Source organism: Sciurus carolinensis, chromosome 7, assembly GCF_902686445.1.
Source record: "Sciurus carolinensis chromosome 7, mSciCar1.2, whole genome shotgun sequence".
Taxonomy (NCBI): Eukaryota; Metazoa; Chordata; class Mammalia; order Rodentia; family Sciuridae; genus Sciurus; species Sciurus carolinensis.
Window position 1 is genome coordinate 116,967,832 of NC_062219.1, and position 18,946 is coordinate 116,986,777.

General features: G+C 38.1%; 1 protein-coding gene across 1 annotated transcript in view; it reads left to right on the top strand.

Annotated features, from left to right (window-relative positions):
* Btbd9 (BTB domain containing 9) overlaps window positions 1-18,946 on the top strand; it is a 387,287-nt gene that overhangs the window by 211,240 nt on the left and 157,101 nt on the right. The gene's annotated exons all lie outside the window — the stretch shown is intronic.

Below are 18,946 nucleotides of genomic sequence, written 5' to 3' on the forward strand. Positions count from 1 at the left end.
TCCATGAGAGAGGAGACAGACTCCCCTGAAGCTGGAGGTGTTTTATTCTGGGAGTGTCTTTCTACTGAACTATTCAAGCATTGTCTTCTTGTGAAATTTTAGGTCATTCAGGAGTTATCATGTATCAACTTGTTTCCAGTCTTCTGGGGCCTGAAAACACTGATTTTACTTACCAATTATGACTATTTGTGAGGACTTTCTAATATATATCTTATGGAGGTGGGGTTATTTTAGTTTGTAAATGCTAACTGATCTAACTTCTGTATGAGTCAAGCAGGCTTTTGTTGGTAGGTATGTTTTGCATATCCAAAAAAAACTATTTGCCAAAGGCCTAGACTCAGAGGAAAGATAAAAAGGGATTTATATCTGACAGCAATCTTTGTCTCTTTTAATACCTTTTTATTGAATTCTTCATAAGGTGAAAACTACTCAGTGAGTCTAAAGATACACAAATTAGGCCTAAAGAATCAAGCACATTTGATGTTATAGCAGTGAAGCAGTAAAACTTTATATAATGCTGTGTGCTTTATTTTTATATAGCCTAATTCACAGTATCACAAGACAATTTATAGAAAGAATCAATTGCAGGCTTAAAGGAAAAAGGATACTTTAAGGTGAGATTTAAGGACAAAATATACTCTCATTTGGCGCTTACCTTGCAACTGAGTCAGAATCACTGTGCCTTATGTGCTCCCATAATTAACATTAGGCTTAAAGTTTTTCTCTGTAACTGAGCCCTAAAGTGCCAGCCTGCCAAAGGGAGGACAGTCCTATGTTCCCATGCAGCTTGCCAGTTGTCCAGTACAAAAGCCACTGTCTCTGTCACAACTGCTCAGTCATCCTTGGACTTGGCAAAATTCTACCCAAAATCCATGCCCCTTAATTATCTTCTCAGTTAGTAACATAAGCCTGCAGTAGGAAATCAGCATCTTTGTGATAGTACCTTCTGCTTTTACTACAGCCCCACTTGCTGTCATTAATTGTGTGTCGTGTGTGCATGTGTGTGTGTGGGTATTCTTATTTTTTCTGGTGTTTGCTAAACATTTGGTGAACTTGTAAGATTTTTGTCTCAGTCTGTTTTGTGCTACTGTAACAGGACACTGTACACTGAGTAATAAGTAAATAGAAATTCACTTCCTACCGTTCTGGAAGCGCAGAGTACAGGATGCAGGTGCCGACAGGTTGGGTTGTCTAGTGAAGGCTGCTTTCTGCTTCTAAGATGGCACCTTGTTGCTGCTTCCTCCCGAGAGGAGGATGCAGTGTTCTCGCACTGCAGAAGGCTGAAGGGCAAGCTAGCCGAAAATGCTGTGAGGCCTCTTTTATGAAGACTTTACTCTCATTTACAAGGGAGGAGCCCTCATGAACCGATCCCCTCTTAAAGCCATTAAAGCTAGCTTTTAATGCCATCATGTTGGCAAGTAAGTTTCAACACCTGAATTTTTGAGGGGACACATTTAAACCATTGCATAGCAGAATCAACTTAGAATTTTATTTAAAGAAAAAAAAAATCTTTCAGAATATCCCTTTAAGATGGGTGAGGTGATGCACACCTGTAATCCCAGCAACTTGGGAGACTGAGGCAGAAGGATCATGAGTCCAAAGCCAGCCTCAGCAACTTAATGAGGCCCTAGAGGCCCTAAGCAACTCAGTGAGACCTTGTCTCTAATAAAATACAAAAAGGGGCTGGAGATGTGGCTCAGTGGTTAAGTACCTCTAGGTTCAATACCTGGTATCAAAAAAAAAAAAAAAACTTTAAATTTTTCTTTAAAATATTGTTATTCAGATTTAAATTGTTCTTGAAATGTACAAAAAGTATGTATGTGTGTGTGTAGTGTTCGCACATTTAAATATGGGTGTTAGTTTGCTCAGGCTATTATAAACAATATCATAAACTTATAAACAACAGAAATTTATTTTTCATAGTTTGGAGCTGTAAAGTCCAAACTGGGTACAGAGGCACATACCTATGATTCCAGCTATTCAGGAGGCTATGGCAGGATGATTATAAGTTTGCGGTCATTCTGGGCTAAAATTTAGTGAGACCTTGAATCAAAATAAAAAATAAGAAGGGCCGGGGATGTAGCTCAGTGTTTTCTTAATATGTGTGAGGTACTGGGTTCAGTCCCCAGCACCACACACACACACAGCACAGGAGAGAAGTTCTTCAAGATCCAGGGTCCCCAGTATATTTAGTGTGTGGGAAGGCCTGTTTCCTTCCTCCCTCCCTCCTTTCCTCCCTCGCTTCCTTCCTTCCTTTCTTTCTTCCTTCCTTCCTTCCTTCCTCTTCACCTGGTGGAGGTATAAGCTAACTCTCTGGAGCCTCTCTTAAAGGGCACTAATCTCACTTATTAGGGCTCCTTCCTCATGACCCACTTGCCTCCCAAAGACCCAAACTCTTAATACATCACCTTGGGAGTTAGAATTTCAAAATCTCTGAATTTTAGGACAAGTGTGAAGTCTACCATGAGTTTTAATAAAATGAAGATCTCATACTTGCTGCCTTATTTAGGACATGGAACATTACTGGTTTCTTTTGGCATTTTTATAATATTGGATTCTTTTATCCATAAATAGGATGTGTCTCCCCATTTATTTTGATCTTCTTTACTGTAGTTCTTTTCTCCATATCTTCTACATCTTTTGTTAGGTTTACTTCTAGGCATAACATTTTTGTTATTATTATGTAATAATTAAATACATTCTTCCCAGTTATTACTAAATATATAGAAATGCATTTGAACAGAGAGAACAGTGATGGTCATCCTTTTTGTTTGTTTCTTTTTTAATTTTACCACTAAAAAATGGCATTTGGTATACAATTTTGATAGATGTTCTCTTGCAAGTTAAGGAAATTGCCCTATATTCCTGGTTTGCTAAGTGTTTTAAAAATTTTCGAATAGTGGTTGAATTTATCAAATGCTTTTTCTAGAAATATTGAGACAATCATATGGTTTTTCTCATTTTATGTTAATGTAGTGAATTACACTTAAAAAAGTTTTGTTTTGTTTTGTTTTTTAGATATTGAAAATACTGGCATTCCTGGAATATATCTAATTTGGTCATGATAAATTACCCATTTGTACATTATTGAATTTGTTTTGCTAAACTTCTGTTTAGGCTTTCACATTTGTGTTTATGAGTGAACTCAACTAGAATTTTTCTATACTTTCTTGTCTGATTTTGTTTTCAGGTTATAGGAGCTGTATAAATGTTGAAGGGTATTGCCTCTTTTTCTTTTCCTATGAAGGAATTTGTACAATGTTGAAACTATCTATTTCTAGAATATTTGGTATAATTTACCTATAAACTTTCTGAACCTCATGAGAAGATTATTAACTATTGATTAAATATTTTAAAGTTTAGAGGACAGTTATGGTTCTCTATTTCTTGTTGGCTTGGTTTTGGTAATTTATATTTTCTAGAACTTTGTCCATTTCCATTAGGTTCTTCAAAAGTATGGCTTTACAGTTATTTTTAGTTTTTTAAAAATCTTTTTAATCTCTAGCTCTGCTATCTGTTCTTCTCATGCCCAGGATTGTTTATTCGTAGCTTCTTTCTGTTACTCTTGTTTCATTTTACTTGAATTTTGTCAGCCTTTCCAAAGAATTATTTTTGGCTTTTTTGGTTCTATTATATCTTTTGTTTTTGCTCTTGCCTATTATTTCTTCTACGTTCTACTGCTGTTGTTTCTCTAAGAACAATTTAACAATAATTAGTTGAATGTCTCATGCTTTCTTATTTTCTAATAAATATCTTTAGACTATACATTTCCCCACCTGGGACTAATTTAATTAACTGTAGCCTGTGAATTTTGAAGTCTTTGTCTAATAAGTCTAATGCCCAGGCTTCCTCTTGAAGAGTTTCTGTTGATTTCTCCCTCTTTCCTTTCCTCACACTGTGAATGGACCATGTTTTCTGTTTTCTTTGCAAGTCTCACAAGTTTTTCTTGAGAAGTGAACATTCTGAATATTATAATAATGTTACAACTCTGGAAATCAGATTCTCCTCCCTCTGCAGGATTTTTTATTGCTGTTTGTAGTAGGTTGTTGCTTCTTTGATGACTTTTTAAACCTACTTTTGTAAAGATTATATTTTTTATTATGTATGGTCACTAACATCCATTAGCTTATTGGACAGGTAGTATTTTGACAGAATTTCCTTAACACTAGGATCCAAAAACAAGAACTCCCAAGGTCTTCATAGATGGTCTCTGTTGAGGCCTACTTCAGTACTGAACCAGGGCTTGCTTAGCCTACCTATTGTTACAGGAGCTGAAGACCAGCTAGACATGAATGCTTAGAGGCTTCTGGGGCCTTTCTGGGGCATGCACGCAGCCCTGGGAGTGCATATGGCCTTCTCCGTTCCCCTGTATTCACAGGAGCTTTAAAAAGGTCCTCTGTGTATCTGTCTCCTTTCCAACCTCTTCTTTCCTAGGCTTCTCAGTCTTTTATCTCATGGCATAATTGTCATAGATTTTATGCCAGTTTTTTTGCAAAAAAAGTGGGGTGTGACCAATATGTGTAGCTTTTTTGAAAAAAATTTGTGCCTGTCTTAAAAATCAGTTATTACTAAACTGTCTTTGGTGCAAGATTAGGATGCACAGAATATTTTTAGTCCTTAAAACTGAATAGTCCAAATCAACTCACATCATTTCTTTGTGACAATTTAGCAAACATTTTTCAGTCTAAAAAAATGGGGGGGGGGTTAGCACATTAGCTGTTACTGATCTGTGCATTGCAGTTGAAATATTACACTTGAGATAAGTTACCACAATGTTGGGAAGTATGGACTTAAAAATTTAATCTCAATGTCCACAAGATTTTGTGCCCCTATCGTTGGTTTCCTTATCTGACACTTGATCCTCAATGCCATTCCTATAAGATGTGATGCTGCAGCACTCTAAACAAACCACACAAGACACACAAGTCAGCTTTTGTAAATAAATACATTGATAAGTGCACATGTGCTGAGCTGGGCTCACAAACCCACAGGAACAAAAACACATCCCTTTGCCTCTGGTGAATACATTACTGCTTGGTTTACCTTTTAGTCGGTATGACAAATGCTTTGCATACGATAGTTATGCAATGAAAGGTCATAAACCAGTTTTTGTACTAAAACAACAGGGTGTGACTATTATGTGGTGGTCACAATTCTGGTGAAATCTACTGCTTGTCTCAACTATTGTCCCTTTTGCCTTAGCCTGCTGTGGCCAATAATCACACCTTTAAATGCTGGTGGTAAAAGCCACGTGGGAAGCCACCCAGCCTTTGGGAGGGTCTCAGTTGGGCAAAACAAAGGCAAACCCTTGAGCTGACCTGAAGGGCGCCTCCTGGCAGATCAAAATTCTTTGAAAATATGATTATATTGCTCCTTCTGGAACTGGAGAGTCACAGCAGGAGTATGGGTTATGGTCCTAGCAGCTGCCACTTACCTAAGGTGTAGGGACACTAGTGGGCAGTTTAAAACACGAAAGCATGGCCCCCACAGCGTCTTTCTTCACCACACTTTGTCCCTGGTTGCAGTGAAGTTTTCATAGGTTCTAGAGTTCTGCAGAAGCTAGTTTTGACAGGTTTTACACCAGTTTCTTGTCCATTTTTTAAATAAAAAGATGGAGACCTGCTGAGTATATAGCTCAGTTGGGAGAGTGCTTGGCTAGCATGAAAAAAGCCCTGGGTTCAATCCCCAGCACCTCCAAAAAAACAAAAACCAAATAACCCACCCCCCCAAAAAAAAAAAAAAAAACCACACCAAAGATGGAGACCTGGAGTTTCTTCACCATATTCAGTGCTGTCACCCCAAACCAGATAATTACTGAGTAAGAGTCACCCACTTTCCGAGACCTTGCGTATTTGAAAATGTCTTTATTCTGTCTTCACATCATTTGGCACTTTAGATGTAGAGAGAATTAGAGGTTGGAAATTATTTTATAGGTTCAGAAATTGAACTGCGATTCTCATTACTTTCTGGTTTCACTGTTGTTGAGAAATCTAACATTGTTCTGATACCTAATCCTTTGTGTGTGGTCTCCCTCTGTCTTCCAGCTTTCTTCTCTGTCCTGTTTACTGTCCTTTTGTCTTTCAGCTAGACATTCTGGGATATTTTCTCCTCTGCCGTCCCCACCCTTCCCCTTCTTTCCCCTCGCCCCCTGCTCCTTTTCCTCCTCCTCCTCCACCTGCTCATCCATCCTTGTGCATGCTACGCAAGCACTCTGCCACTAAGCTGCATCTCCAGCTCATATTTCCTCTGCTTAATCAGCTGACTTTTTATTCTCTTTTATTTAAATTTGTCTTTTTAAATTTTCAAGAACTCACTTTATTCTGAAAATTGTCTTAAAATTTTATTTAGAGTTTGTTTTGTTTTGTTTTTAGCTCTCTTATGCTTTAGAGCTTACCTCAGCTGTGCTCTGAGGTAAACTTCTATAGACCTCTTGTCATTAACAGTGGAAGGAAGCTTTGATATGACTTTGAGCTTTGCTATTGGACAGCAGTTCTTAATCATGGCTGAACATTAGAATCATTTAGGTACCTTTTAAAAATCTCTGTGCCTGGGCCACCAAACCAAAAACCATTTAAATAGACCCTCAGGTATGAAGCTTGACTGTCACTTTTTTTAAAAATGTTTTAAATTTTTTTAATTTTTAGAGCTTTACAGGTGATACCAATAAGCAACTAAGTCTGGTAAACCCAATTGACCGTAGATCCTAGTGTCAGTATTTTAGAATTCCCCCCTCCCCCATACACACACACACACACACACACACACACACACACACGTAACTTCCTCAGAGAAAAAACAACTATATGCAGGTGAAGGTCTCATTGACAGTGTCTCGGGAACTGAGTAGAGAAAGCGGTATCTCAGCCTTCCCTGGCCAGTAAGTATGGTCACTTTACCCCAATTCCAACAGGATACTCTTGTGTTCGGTTGCCTAGGTCAACTTCAATCCAAAGATTGTTTTACACTCTCTAAAGGATGAACTGCCAAGTTTTTATTTTTATTTTTTCTTCCTGCAGGGATGGAAGGTGGTCTTACTCAATGGTTTGCAGTGGGAGGGGTCCTAGCTATTTAACTCCTTAATATTTAAGTTACAGCTTTCCCCCTTCCTCAGCACTCTTTCACCCCTAGTTCCAGAGGAATCGATGGCTGCTGATTTGTCAGACTTTGAGGATTCTGTAGCTTGATAGTACGTTGCTACTCATCTGTCCACTGCTACTGAGAATCAGCTTTCTTAGGTCTGTTAAGCCAGCTTCCAGCCTTCAGAATTTTGTTGTCTTCTTTTCTCCTTTTCTTCCTACCTTTAGGCTTTTGGAAAAGTCTTATTGAAGTTTTAAGGGATTTGGGTAGGATTAAACTTTTGGCCAATGCGAATTTTCCTCTTAGCTCCTTGATATTATCCTCCTGTCCTTTGCCGCTCTTGCTCAGGCTTATGATTTAATAAGCCTCTGGATATGATCTGTCTTTTTCTTCTGGCTACTTCCCAGGTCTGTATTTTGGCTTTTATTGTCTGCAGTTTTACTTTAGGTATGGATATCTTTTTATATATCCTACCTGGGGTTCTTTGTAATTGTTTTATCTGAGGGTTAGTGTCTCTCAGTAGTTCTGGAAAGTGTTCATCTATTACTTCATTAAATATTGTCTTATTCTTTATATTTGCTCTTTCTAGATCTTGGCTAGATTAGATGTTAGATTTCCTCATTTCATGTGTCTCAGTCTTTGATAGTTTTCATTTCTTGTGTCTCTATCCAGCACTGAGTAATTTCTTTAGCTTCATCTTCTAGTTTGTTCTCTCCTGCTATCTTTGATCTTATGCTAAGCTCATCTGTTAGATACCAATTTAAATTATATTTTTTATTTCTGTGTATGTGGTTTTTCTTCCTTGATTATGTTCTGTCAATTTTGATAGTCTTGTCTTACATTATACTAACAATTTTATACACATACACACACATAGCCTAATCATTTATATTCTGTATCTGATCATTCTGGTAGCTACAGTATATTCTAATCTGAGTTTGCCAGTTGTTATTTCTTTTCTCTTTAACTGAGGCTTGTTTCCTCATTTTTTAAATTCTTTTTATTATAAGCTGATATTCCTTGGAAATATTCATATGTGTGAATTTTTAAAAAAAATATTTTAAAATATTTTTAGTTGTAGATGGACATAATACCTTTATGTATTTATATGTGGTGCTGAGGCTTAAACCCAGTGCCTCACACATGCTAGGTAAGTGCTCCACCACTGAGCCACAACCACAGCCCTGTGTGTGAATTTTTTGAGACCTGAAGGTATGTTTCTCTGAGGATGATTAGATTAGCTTCTTTCCAACACCTAAGGGCAATCTACCAACCAGTGAATGTTGAAAACTTAATTTTAAATTTTGGGTTCTCAGTCTACTCTGATAGTGTGTATTCTGGCCTAAAACCCGAAGGAAAACAAACTTGTGCTTAAGAATTCTCAGAGGAATTTTTTTTTTTTCTTTCTCACACATGCATATTTTTTTTCCCTGTTCTACTCAGAATCAAACTCCAATTAAAGTCTATCTTATTTTACAAGACAAATTTCTTCTCCATCTTTGTCTTCATCATGTCTTCTTTCTTCCTCTTTCCTCCTCCCCCTCCTCCTCTTCTTCTTTTTAATATTTTAAATGTTATCCACAGTATATGTTACCTTTTAGGAAATGACTTTTTATTTGGTTTTGTCTCCTTACACCATGTATACGTGTGACCCATTAAAATCCAAACTGCCACCAGGGATCAGCAAATGATCCCTGGTAGGGTCATTACATGTCTCGGTATGCCTGGAAATGTATGATTTTTTTTTTTGCACCCTAATTTTTCATACTCAAAAATGTCCTAGTTTGGGCAGTAAGTAACCAATATGGTCACCCTACCCAAGAGCAAGCACCAGCTCTGAGACTTCCTTTCTCATCCCTGGAAAATGGTTCTTCTTCAAAGATTCTTGCCTATAAGCACTGCTGAATAACTTAATCAGCTACATTGCTAGATGTGGAAGTCCGACTCTGTTTTTATGTCTTTTTTTTTTTTTTTTTTTTTTTTTTAGTAACTGGGATGGAACCCAGGGCCTTGCACATGCTAGGCAAGTGCTCTACCTCTGAGCTACATCCCTGGCCCCTGCCTATATTTTTTATAAAATCTCTCCTGAGAAAGAATATAAAGATTTCCTTTTTAGGAAGAACTTACTGTACTCCTTCTTTAAACCAGCCTATTGATCATACAATCCCTCATAGATTAGAAAAATTAGTAGTTATTAAAATAGAAAGAATGTACTATGTAGATAATTAATGTTTGGGGTAACTATGGTTGCAGAAACAACAAGGATTACATCTTGATTATAAATTAACCTCCTCAAATACAACTGGAAGTTCCAAGGAGAGTGTGGAATTGTTAAAGCAAGTGAGCAATAGTTCTGGATAAATCTAATAGAAGGTGTGTGTGTGTGTGTGTGTGTGGTGAGTTTGTGTGGTGTGAATTTGTTCATGTGCATTAATTTTTATGAACCCAAGAATGAAATGCACAGTAAATTGTGAAACAAAGTCAAAGTAGAGGTTACATCTTGTTTCTCATGTTTGTATAATTGATTGCTTTGACCTCATCTGTAAGAGTTGCGTGCGTACCATCACTGGTTTCTGATATTCTGAAAAGGTATCATAGTAAATAATGTCTATCCCTTCATGCCTAAATAAAGAGGATGATTTCATTCTGTGGTGAGTAATTATTTCTATCAGCAACAGTCCTAGCCCCAGAGTAGCTTTCTTGATGTGCCTGACATGGTTTCTTCTGAGAATGAGTTAGTCATATACTGAAATATGAGTTCCATAAAGCAATAAGAAAGCATTATGTAAATGTTTACTTTTCATTTATCTGCACATCAAATTTGACTGGTAACAAGTTCAACCAAAAATGTATGTACTTTCTGAGCAGAATCGGATGGTTATATGGTTACATTAGGTTTATACAAGTGAACCTGATGAAATATTGGAGAACTCATCCATCACCTCAAGAAATTGCTTGAGGTAAGCCTAACTTTGCTCAAGGAACTTATCTGTGCCTGAGAGCAGTCTGTAGCATCAGGCCAAGAAGGAGGTGTGTGTGTGTCACCAAGCAGGGTAATGCACTTACAGGAAATTATGACACAGTATATTCAGATGGCAGTCATTGTAATTCTAATTATCCAGTCCATTCAAGGTACTGGATAGCTTTTTATGATTATAACCACTCCAAGAAGGACAAATATAAGGTAATAAGCATACAAAGCTATTGAGTACCCAGAGTGCAGAGACTAGGTAAAATGAGTGATATCAGAATATATCAGCTTGTCTTCAATTTTCTTTGTACACAATGGCAATAAAATTTGATGTGCATTTCAGGATGTTAGGAGCTTTCTTAGTGGTTAATGATTTACGTAATGATTTCCCTTTTATCAGAGAGTTAACACAGCTCTTGTTCTTGGATTTAGAATAATTTTTAACAGTCTTCACTCTGTTGAACTTAAATGCCTATCTATATACAAACCTTCATCATTTGAGATGCATGTCTTTTATATTCACCTCCTTATTGGATATTTGTATTGTATAGATTGTGGGGAAAGTTCCAGCATTTAGGATAAAATTTTCTTCTTTCCTATTTTATTTCAATTTTCTCTTTTCTGCCACCCTAATAAATATTACCCAAAATTATTTTTTCATCCTTGGGATACCCTTCAACATTATTTGTAGAAAACTGATCCTTATTTAGTCAGACCTTAGCCAAATGATATAAGCTTAATTTTATTTCAATCTTTTTGCTTAAATCTTTCCCTCTGAGCCTTTCTTCACATGTATTACTTTCCCTAAATTTTATTTACTTTGTTTAGCATCTTTTTTTGGTGGAGGGTTTTTAAAATATGCTACATGGAGAACTTTTCCTTTGTGGCTTCCCATGCTCATTAAGCACCCAAGAATAATTTGGAGGTTGGGGATTTAGCTCAGTGGCAGAGTGCTTGCCTAAGCATGCACAAGGTCCTGAGATTGGTCCTTGGCCCCAAAAAAAACTGGGAAAAAAAAAAAAAAAAAGAATAATTTGCAGTTTGCCTTTCTCTCTCAGATTTTGAATGTTTTGTGGTTGTACTGAATAAGACATATATGAGACGGCTGAGATGCGGCTTTCTTTTCCTGTCAGTTATTCCCGTACCTATTCTTTTTTTTCTTTCTTTCTTTTTTGTTTTTGGCTCGAGGTTAATTGTTTTGGGGAAAGTTTTAACTAAATCCAAATTTACATTTTTAGTTTAGTAATAACTGATGTCCATTTTAAAAGAACTCGAGTTGCACAGTGCAGTGTTAGTGTCCATCCCTAGCAACTCAACCATGGGTAGATTTATTTTCCAACTTGCCCTTTCCCACAGACCTTGTCTTCCTTGAAGAATGCTGTTCAATAATTTAGATAGTTAAATTCCTCTGAGCAAGAAAAGGTCTGATACTGTTGCCAGAGTTCAAATATCTGGTAACCTTTCGTGATGTGGTTAGCCGTGATAGACAACAATCTGCAAGATATTCTTAGCTTCCGCTCTCAAACTTTAGATGCTTGCTGACTGCCTGTCCTTTGTAGTTACTGGATGCAATGACTACCATTTGGTTCTGCTTGGACTTGCACAGAAGATTCCAAGCACCTCGAGGGCATAGACTTTCTAACTCGCATGAAAACTTCTTAATACCAAACCCGTAGCCTGGTAGTATGCATCTTGTGTTTGTTCAGTAAATATCTCATACTAATAAAAAGCAGGAAACGCAATTTAGTTGTCCAAATAAACCATTCCACTGTTTCTATTGAACATGATTTTGACCAAATTTATGTTTCATTATGGCGTTGATTGTCAGTGCTCTACATTCTGAGAAGGCTCCTGCCAACAGCTGAACAATATTTCTTTCATTAACTTTCCTTGCCTTTACCTAGTTGAGCATACCTTGCCTCCTGACTTGTCCTTCGATTCTGGTTTTATCAAGGAACTTAGAATTCCATAGATGAAGGAATGTTGAGTGACTGAGTCTAAACTCTTGCCTTAAAGATGAGAACCTAGAAAGACAACTATAAGCCTCTTCCCTGCATCACATCTCCAGAGTGATGGCAATCGCATCTCAGGTGCTCCCAGAGACTGCCTTGTGGTTTTTGGACATTGTGTTCCAAAGATCACTAAATGTCGCTACTGTCTCTGAATCTCTTTCCTGTCACTGTAGTCAGGGGGGAAAAAAGCCAATGACACTTTTCTAAGACACAGTAGGTGTATCCATAGGTCTATCAGCGCTTTTAGAGCTACATAAAAGGTATTGATTTCATGCTGATTTCTATGCAGGGTTAGTTCTCTCTGTCGCTCTCTATTGTGTGTGCATGGGGAGGGGTGTCTGGCTGAATGCATGGAGAACTTCCTTAAAAATTTGTTTTAAGTTGAAAGCATTTTCATTAATTAGTTTTTTCTGTTGATTATGCTAGAATTGAGAAGTCTTAGGGAGATAGCTCTTTTATTAGGATATAGTAAGTTAAAATGATCTATTTAATTTTTAAATAGCAATATTTTTAAGTAACCAGAAATTTGAGTATTTATAAATCTAGCTCTAGGAAGTTTATAGAATGTAACTCTTCTCTGTTATCTCTCCATACTCTGTGTAGTGTGTTGATATTTAAAAAGTTCATTTTTACAAAAGGCGTTAGGCATGGAAGCAGAGTTAAATGTGACTTACATTGATCTCTTTTCCTTTCTCAATTTCGATTTTAATGATATCAGCTTATAAGCCAGAAATTTAAACTAACATTAACAAGTTTATGTGTACCTTACAACACTAAGTGTGGCAGAAATGTTCTCTGAAGTGCATATTTTATGGTTTCATTGAAAGGAAACTGTCATAATAAGTTTCCTTCAACATATATTGGGTACTTAAGTAATATACTAATAATGTAGAAAATACAGAGATGACTTAATCATAATTCCTATATTCAGTGAACTTAAAAATCTTATTAATTCTAGTCCAATAGAGAGAAATAAATCAGTGCACAGAATCATCTGTTCCAAAAGCAAAAGACTGGCAGGAGTAGTCTTTCAGTAATTATATATAATACCACCTGAAATGTACAGTCTGTCTCCTAATCAGCTTAATGAGGAATTTTTCTGATTCCTTGGTTATTTTTAGTGGTGTCCAGAGAATCCCTGGAAACAGCAGAACGACACAGTTTACTCTTGATCTCTTATGGACATACAGAGTCTTCCTGAGGGGAGTAGCCAACAAGGACCACAGTTCTTATTCAGTGACAGTCCTTATGTTCTTGGTGCTGTATCACCACACAGAGCCAGGAGCCTTCAAACTACCCCCCCCCCAAAAAAAAGCAATAAAAAGACCTAACTCCAACATTCCCCCTTAGAAAAAGAATAGCATCCACGCATGTTGCTTGCACAGCTTACAGAGAAGCCTAGAGGTGGGCAGTGGGGGAACATGGAGAAAGACAGGTGGCGTAGGAGGAGGTCCAGCTTGCTTTTCATAGAAGCTGATAGACCTTTGCTCTACTTGTTTCATGGCATGTATAAGACCCTGTGGCTAGAAGAGAGACAGTGGGGTATGTCAGATGTAGGCAGTGGTAGAAGTCATGTCTGTTTTGCAAAAATTCTTTCAATGAAGACTGGAAAGAGGCTCATATGGTCTGAGTGGAGGGTACTGAAGACAAGCCAGGGAATCTAAACAGCCTTTCTAGGACCTTCTGGCACCAGAGGAGAAGGCCCTGGTCTCAGTGCTGAAAAGCCAAGAACATATCCCTTCAAAAGCTATCCTACTCCTCGGTTTATACCCAAAGAACTTAAAATCAGCATACTATAGTGACACAGCCACATCAATGTTTATAGCAGCTCAGTTTACCATAGCTAGATTGTGGAACCAACCTAGATGCCCTTCAGTAGCTGACTAGATTAAGAAACTGTGGTATATATACACAATGGAATATTATTCAGCCATAAAGAAGAATAAAATTATGGCATTTGCAAGTAAATGGATGGAGTCAGAGAATATCATGTTAAGTGAAATAATCTGATCCCAAAAAACCAAAGACTGAATGATTTCTCTGATAAGTGGGTACATAATGCGGCGGGGAGGTAAGGGAAGAATGGAGGAAGGATGGATTGTGTAGAGGGAAATGAGGGTTGGGGAGGGGGGAAGGAAAGATAATAGAATAAGACTGACATCATTACCCTGTGTACATGTATGATTATGCAAATGGTGTGACTCTACTTCATGTACAACTAGAGAAATGAAAGTTGTACCCAATTTATATACAACGAATCAAAAAATAATAATTAAAAAAGGGAAAATATAAACAAAATTATAAATTGGTTGTTTCTGAAATTATGGATGAAAAGGGGTTATCCTGTTCTATTTCACATTCTAAGTGGGTTTTTTGTTTGTTTGCCTTTTCTTTTTTGTTGAAGGATCAGTGGATTGATGGAGCAGGATTTTCTTCTAGCTGCTATAGCAATATGTTTGATTTTTAGAAAATGGGTTATGTCAGTCCACACCAAGCCACTAAAACCCCAACTCACAGCTGCAGAAATAGCCTGAGGAAGTGACAAATTAGCGTACCTCATCATACTGTGATTAGGCTTAGCGTCTTTTAATAATGAGTGTGACTCTGCATGGTAAGAGAATAAACTGGCAGTTTTTACAAAGATATAATCTCCCAGGAATTTTGATGATATTTAAATTTTAATCACTTTAGATTTGGGGTTTTGAGTGAAGCTGAGGGTATGGCTAAAATTCTGTCACTCATGGCCCAGGAGACATTTGTTTCATTATTGACACCTGCAACTGATAACCCAGGGGATAGTGAACTGTGTAGGTGTGTGACTCCTGTGGGACCCCCTAGGGCAGGGGGCCTCCTATTAAACTTACATATCTTACCTTGAGGTGTGGTGATTTGCTGGTGGTTACAGTCTGTGGGTAAGATCATCTTCTTTGTTTCATTTGTGTTGTCAAAAAGTTACACGAACTTCCCTTCAGTTTTCTAAGAGTCAGAAATAGATATTGAGACTCTCGAAGGTACAAGAACTTTTAAATTTTGTTGATTTTCCCAATGGGAATCATAGGTTAAATATTGATGTAAATAGTTTGGAGACATTAAAGAAGAACAGCCACACCATACTTATTGCATTCACTGTGGTTGCACATGCCTTATTTTGTGAGCTAACCTTGTTTACATTATTTTCAATGTGCTGGTGTGCAGATTACAGAAAGATTGGGAAGCTGTGAGATTTATTATTTACAGAAGGTGAACAGTAGAGTCTATTGCTTTAGGAAAACACACTCAGAACAGCAGCCTGTCCAACATTAATGAATCATAGCGATGGCAGTGACCTTGAGAAGTCATCCATCTCACTCACCCCGAGCTTCTGCACAGGACTGTCTCTCACAAACACCCCTGGGCAGAACGGGCCTGTCTGTCATGTGCGTGACAAGATCCTGAGGAGGACCCATAGTCTTTCCTGATCCTCCCACACAGTGATCATCTGGTATCTTAAGTGTTCTTAGTATCTCTCACAATTACACCAAACTGATTTTTATTTATTGCTGCCCGATTGTTGGACACTTTCAAAGTTTAAATTTCTCTGTCTTTTGGAGAGCAAGCCAAAGTTAAAGTCTTGCAAAACAAAAGATCTCATCTGTGCACAATACACAGAATAGTAAATTGTCCCAGGCCGACTGGATTATCTTTCAGTAAACTAATACTGCTGAGATCCATTAAAGCCGTGGGGTGCTGCCAAGTACTCACATCCTAGACTCATCAACTTGTTTTTTTGCTGACCACTCAGTCAGTCAGCAAGAGCAATGTGATAAGTCTTGGATGATGAACATGGTTCTGTTGCAGAGACAAAATGGATCACAGCAGAGAAGAAAAAATGTTTCAGATGAGGCAAATAAATGCCAGGAGCAAGGTCCTTTTAGATTAGAGCAAGTCCTTTCAGAACCAAGAGAGTCTTGTTTCCCATGTGCAAACTGGAGGGGAAAAAAAAGTGTTCCACACCAGGCCCTCAGCCTCTGACACCTGCAGGTTTGCCAACAGCTCCAGGGAAACCCTTGACTCCAAGGCATGTTAAGGGCAAATTTCAGTACTTGCTTAATAGAGTAGAGACATTTGTTGCAATGAAATGCAGATCTGCTGTTAGTGTGAATTTATTGTACTGCTATAGCATCTTTATTATTTCCTATAAAATACAATCTGATTTAAAAATAACTGGTCCTATGACACTTACAAGGTTGAATCTGATGGGATGTCCATTGCAGATGAATAGCCCTGTAAATAATTTATGTCTTTTGTCACTTGCATGTGGATTCTCTTATACCTACAGTAATTAGCAGTAAGTTCTAGGGTAAACTAGAGAATGAGAGTACCAGAAAGTCATATAGGTTAGTGAGTGCTATTGATTCTTTAAAATAATTCTATAGTAATGACCATGGGAAGGAAGCCAGTGTTTTTCCAAGTCTGATTAATAGCTGATTTAATTCATAAGCTTTAAAGCCCAAAGCAAAGATTCATTTGTTTTCAATTCTGTTTTATGTTTTTTAGAGCATTGAAGCTTGGGTAGTTTATTTAAATGAGGTACATTTATGACTTTTAATATGATTGCCCTCCCATTTACACAGAAAGTAATATATTATATTCAAAGAGGCAGGTTGAGTGAGTAATACTGACCATGAAACAAAAGAAGGTGATGTGGATTCCGTCCTGGATGTCACTTCTCTACTAACCCCGACATAATCAAGTCTCTATGTTGCAAGGAGCAGAAATCTGCTCAGACGGGCTGAAACAAATAGGAATTTATAATCAGGGTACAGGAAGAGTTGGTGGAGCCAAAGAAGGAAGTGTGGTCAAGCCTCATTAGAGACCAGGACAGAGACTAGAATGTGGCATGAACTGCTGTTATTTTTGTTGACTTCCAGGGCTGAACATCCTCTTGTTTCTTACCACTGCTTTTACTTGCAGATTGTTTCTCTCTTCTTCAGTGAGAATATGTGGCCAGCTATAGTTCCCTTCATATCTCAATGAAAGCAGCCAACCAATTAGCTGGGATCCTGATTCCAACTCCCCACTTCTGGAAATAGAATCTGACCACCTCCACTTGGTTGGATACTCAAAGAGCTGCGGCAAAGAAGGCAGGCAGCCCAGTACTAAGAGGGCACAAGGGCCAAAACTCCAATTTTGCCTAAGATACTTCTTGTTATTCTTTCTCCCTCCTCTTTTTTCTTTGAGTATTACAAACATTTTTGGTGATGTTTTAATCTTAGTAATTTTAACATAAAGAAGAAAAAAGTACTGGAGATATTTCAGGTACAGAAAATGACAGGAGTGTGGAGTGAGCTGTTCAGTATGAAGACTCAAGTAGGGGGTGGCGCTGGCATGAACACAGGACGTCCAGGCAGGTGATCTGGAGATTCTGTTTGGAGTCTTGGACTGTATTCTGAAGGCCATTTGTATATTTGTGGGTTTTTTCAGGGAGTTGATCATTAAAGGGCTTTAACCAGAAACTGATGGATTTTGTATTCTCAGAAGTTTACTTGGCAGAAGTTTGAAGAACAGGTTGGAGGGAGGAGGGCAAGAATATAGCAGGTGCATCATTTGAGTGTTTCAGGTGGGAGAAGACAAGGCCCTGAACCAGGGCAGAATGCTAGGAGTGGGACATTTTGAGAAAATTTGAGAAATTGGATGTTAAGTAAGGATAGAGTAATTAAAGATAACCCAGATTTATACTTGGTAAACTGGGAAGATATGGTAGCATGAATTAAGTTGGAAGCCAGAAGTAGGTTTGAGTGGAAGATGAGTTCAGAACTGGAAAATTGAGGTTGAAGTACAGGTTGAAGTGTATTGGAACAGTTGTGTCTGTCAGCCGGAACACCTGGGTCTGAAACGGAGATCAGTGCCCAGACTAGGAATTAGGATTCAGGACTCCTCAGTGGTAGTTAGAGGGATGCTTTTAGCTTGGAGTCCAAAGATAGGCTCCAGAGGATATAGTGAAGGCTCTGATCACATATAAAAATGTTTACACATGGTTTGGGGGTTTTATAGGCAGGGATAGGGGACAGGAAAGAGTCTGTGACTCGCATTAGATTCTCAAAGGGATCCATGAATCAAAGAGTTGTGAGGCTGGGTGCAGTAGCACATGCCTGTAATCCCAGTGACTCCGTTGGCTGAGACAGGAGGATCTCGAGTTCAAAGCCAGCCTCAGCAACAGCAAGGTGCTAAGCAACTCAGTGAGACTCTGTCTCTACGTAAAATATAAAGTTGGGCTGGGGATGTGGCTCAGTGGTTGAGTGCCCCTTAGTTCAATCCCCAGTACCAAAAATAAAAATAAAAATAAAAAGAATGTATGGAACTCTGGTGTAGAGCATGCCTTCTTAAAGTGGACAGTATTTCCCCCATGGTGATGGAAATTGGTTCTTGGGGGATCTAGCTAACTATCTTAATCTTTATGTGTAAGGTACAGATATATGGTATATTGGTGTGTTAAAATTTCAAGATGAATCTCTTTAGGTGGGCTAAAGCAAATTTCCTACTCTTATCTTTGTTTTATTATTGGTGCTGGGGACCAAACCCAGGGCCAAGCTAAGTACACACTACATCCCTGAGCTTTACCCCAGCCCTAACTTTGTACGTTTTATGAAAAGCATAGGGCCACAGGAACTGCTGCTGAGCTCCAGGTGGAGAATGGAAGAGTGCTGCTTCTGCATTCCATGTCCGTTTGCCTGCTACTGGGTTTGGGACAAATCTGTTCAAGGTTGCGGTATGGACGCCATTCTGAGCATTCTCAACTTGATTATTGTTTAAAAAGCAGAAGTAGAAAGGGTTATTCCTGGACTTTGAGTACGGTACCTCCTTTCCTAGTACCCAAAAGAGCTAACAGAATCCACGAACTTTTCAG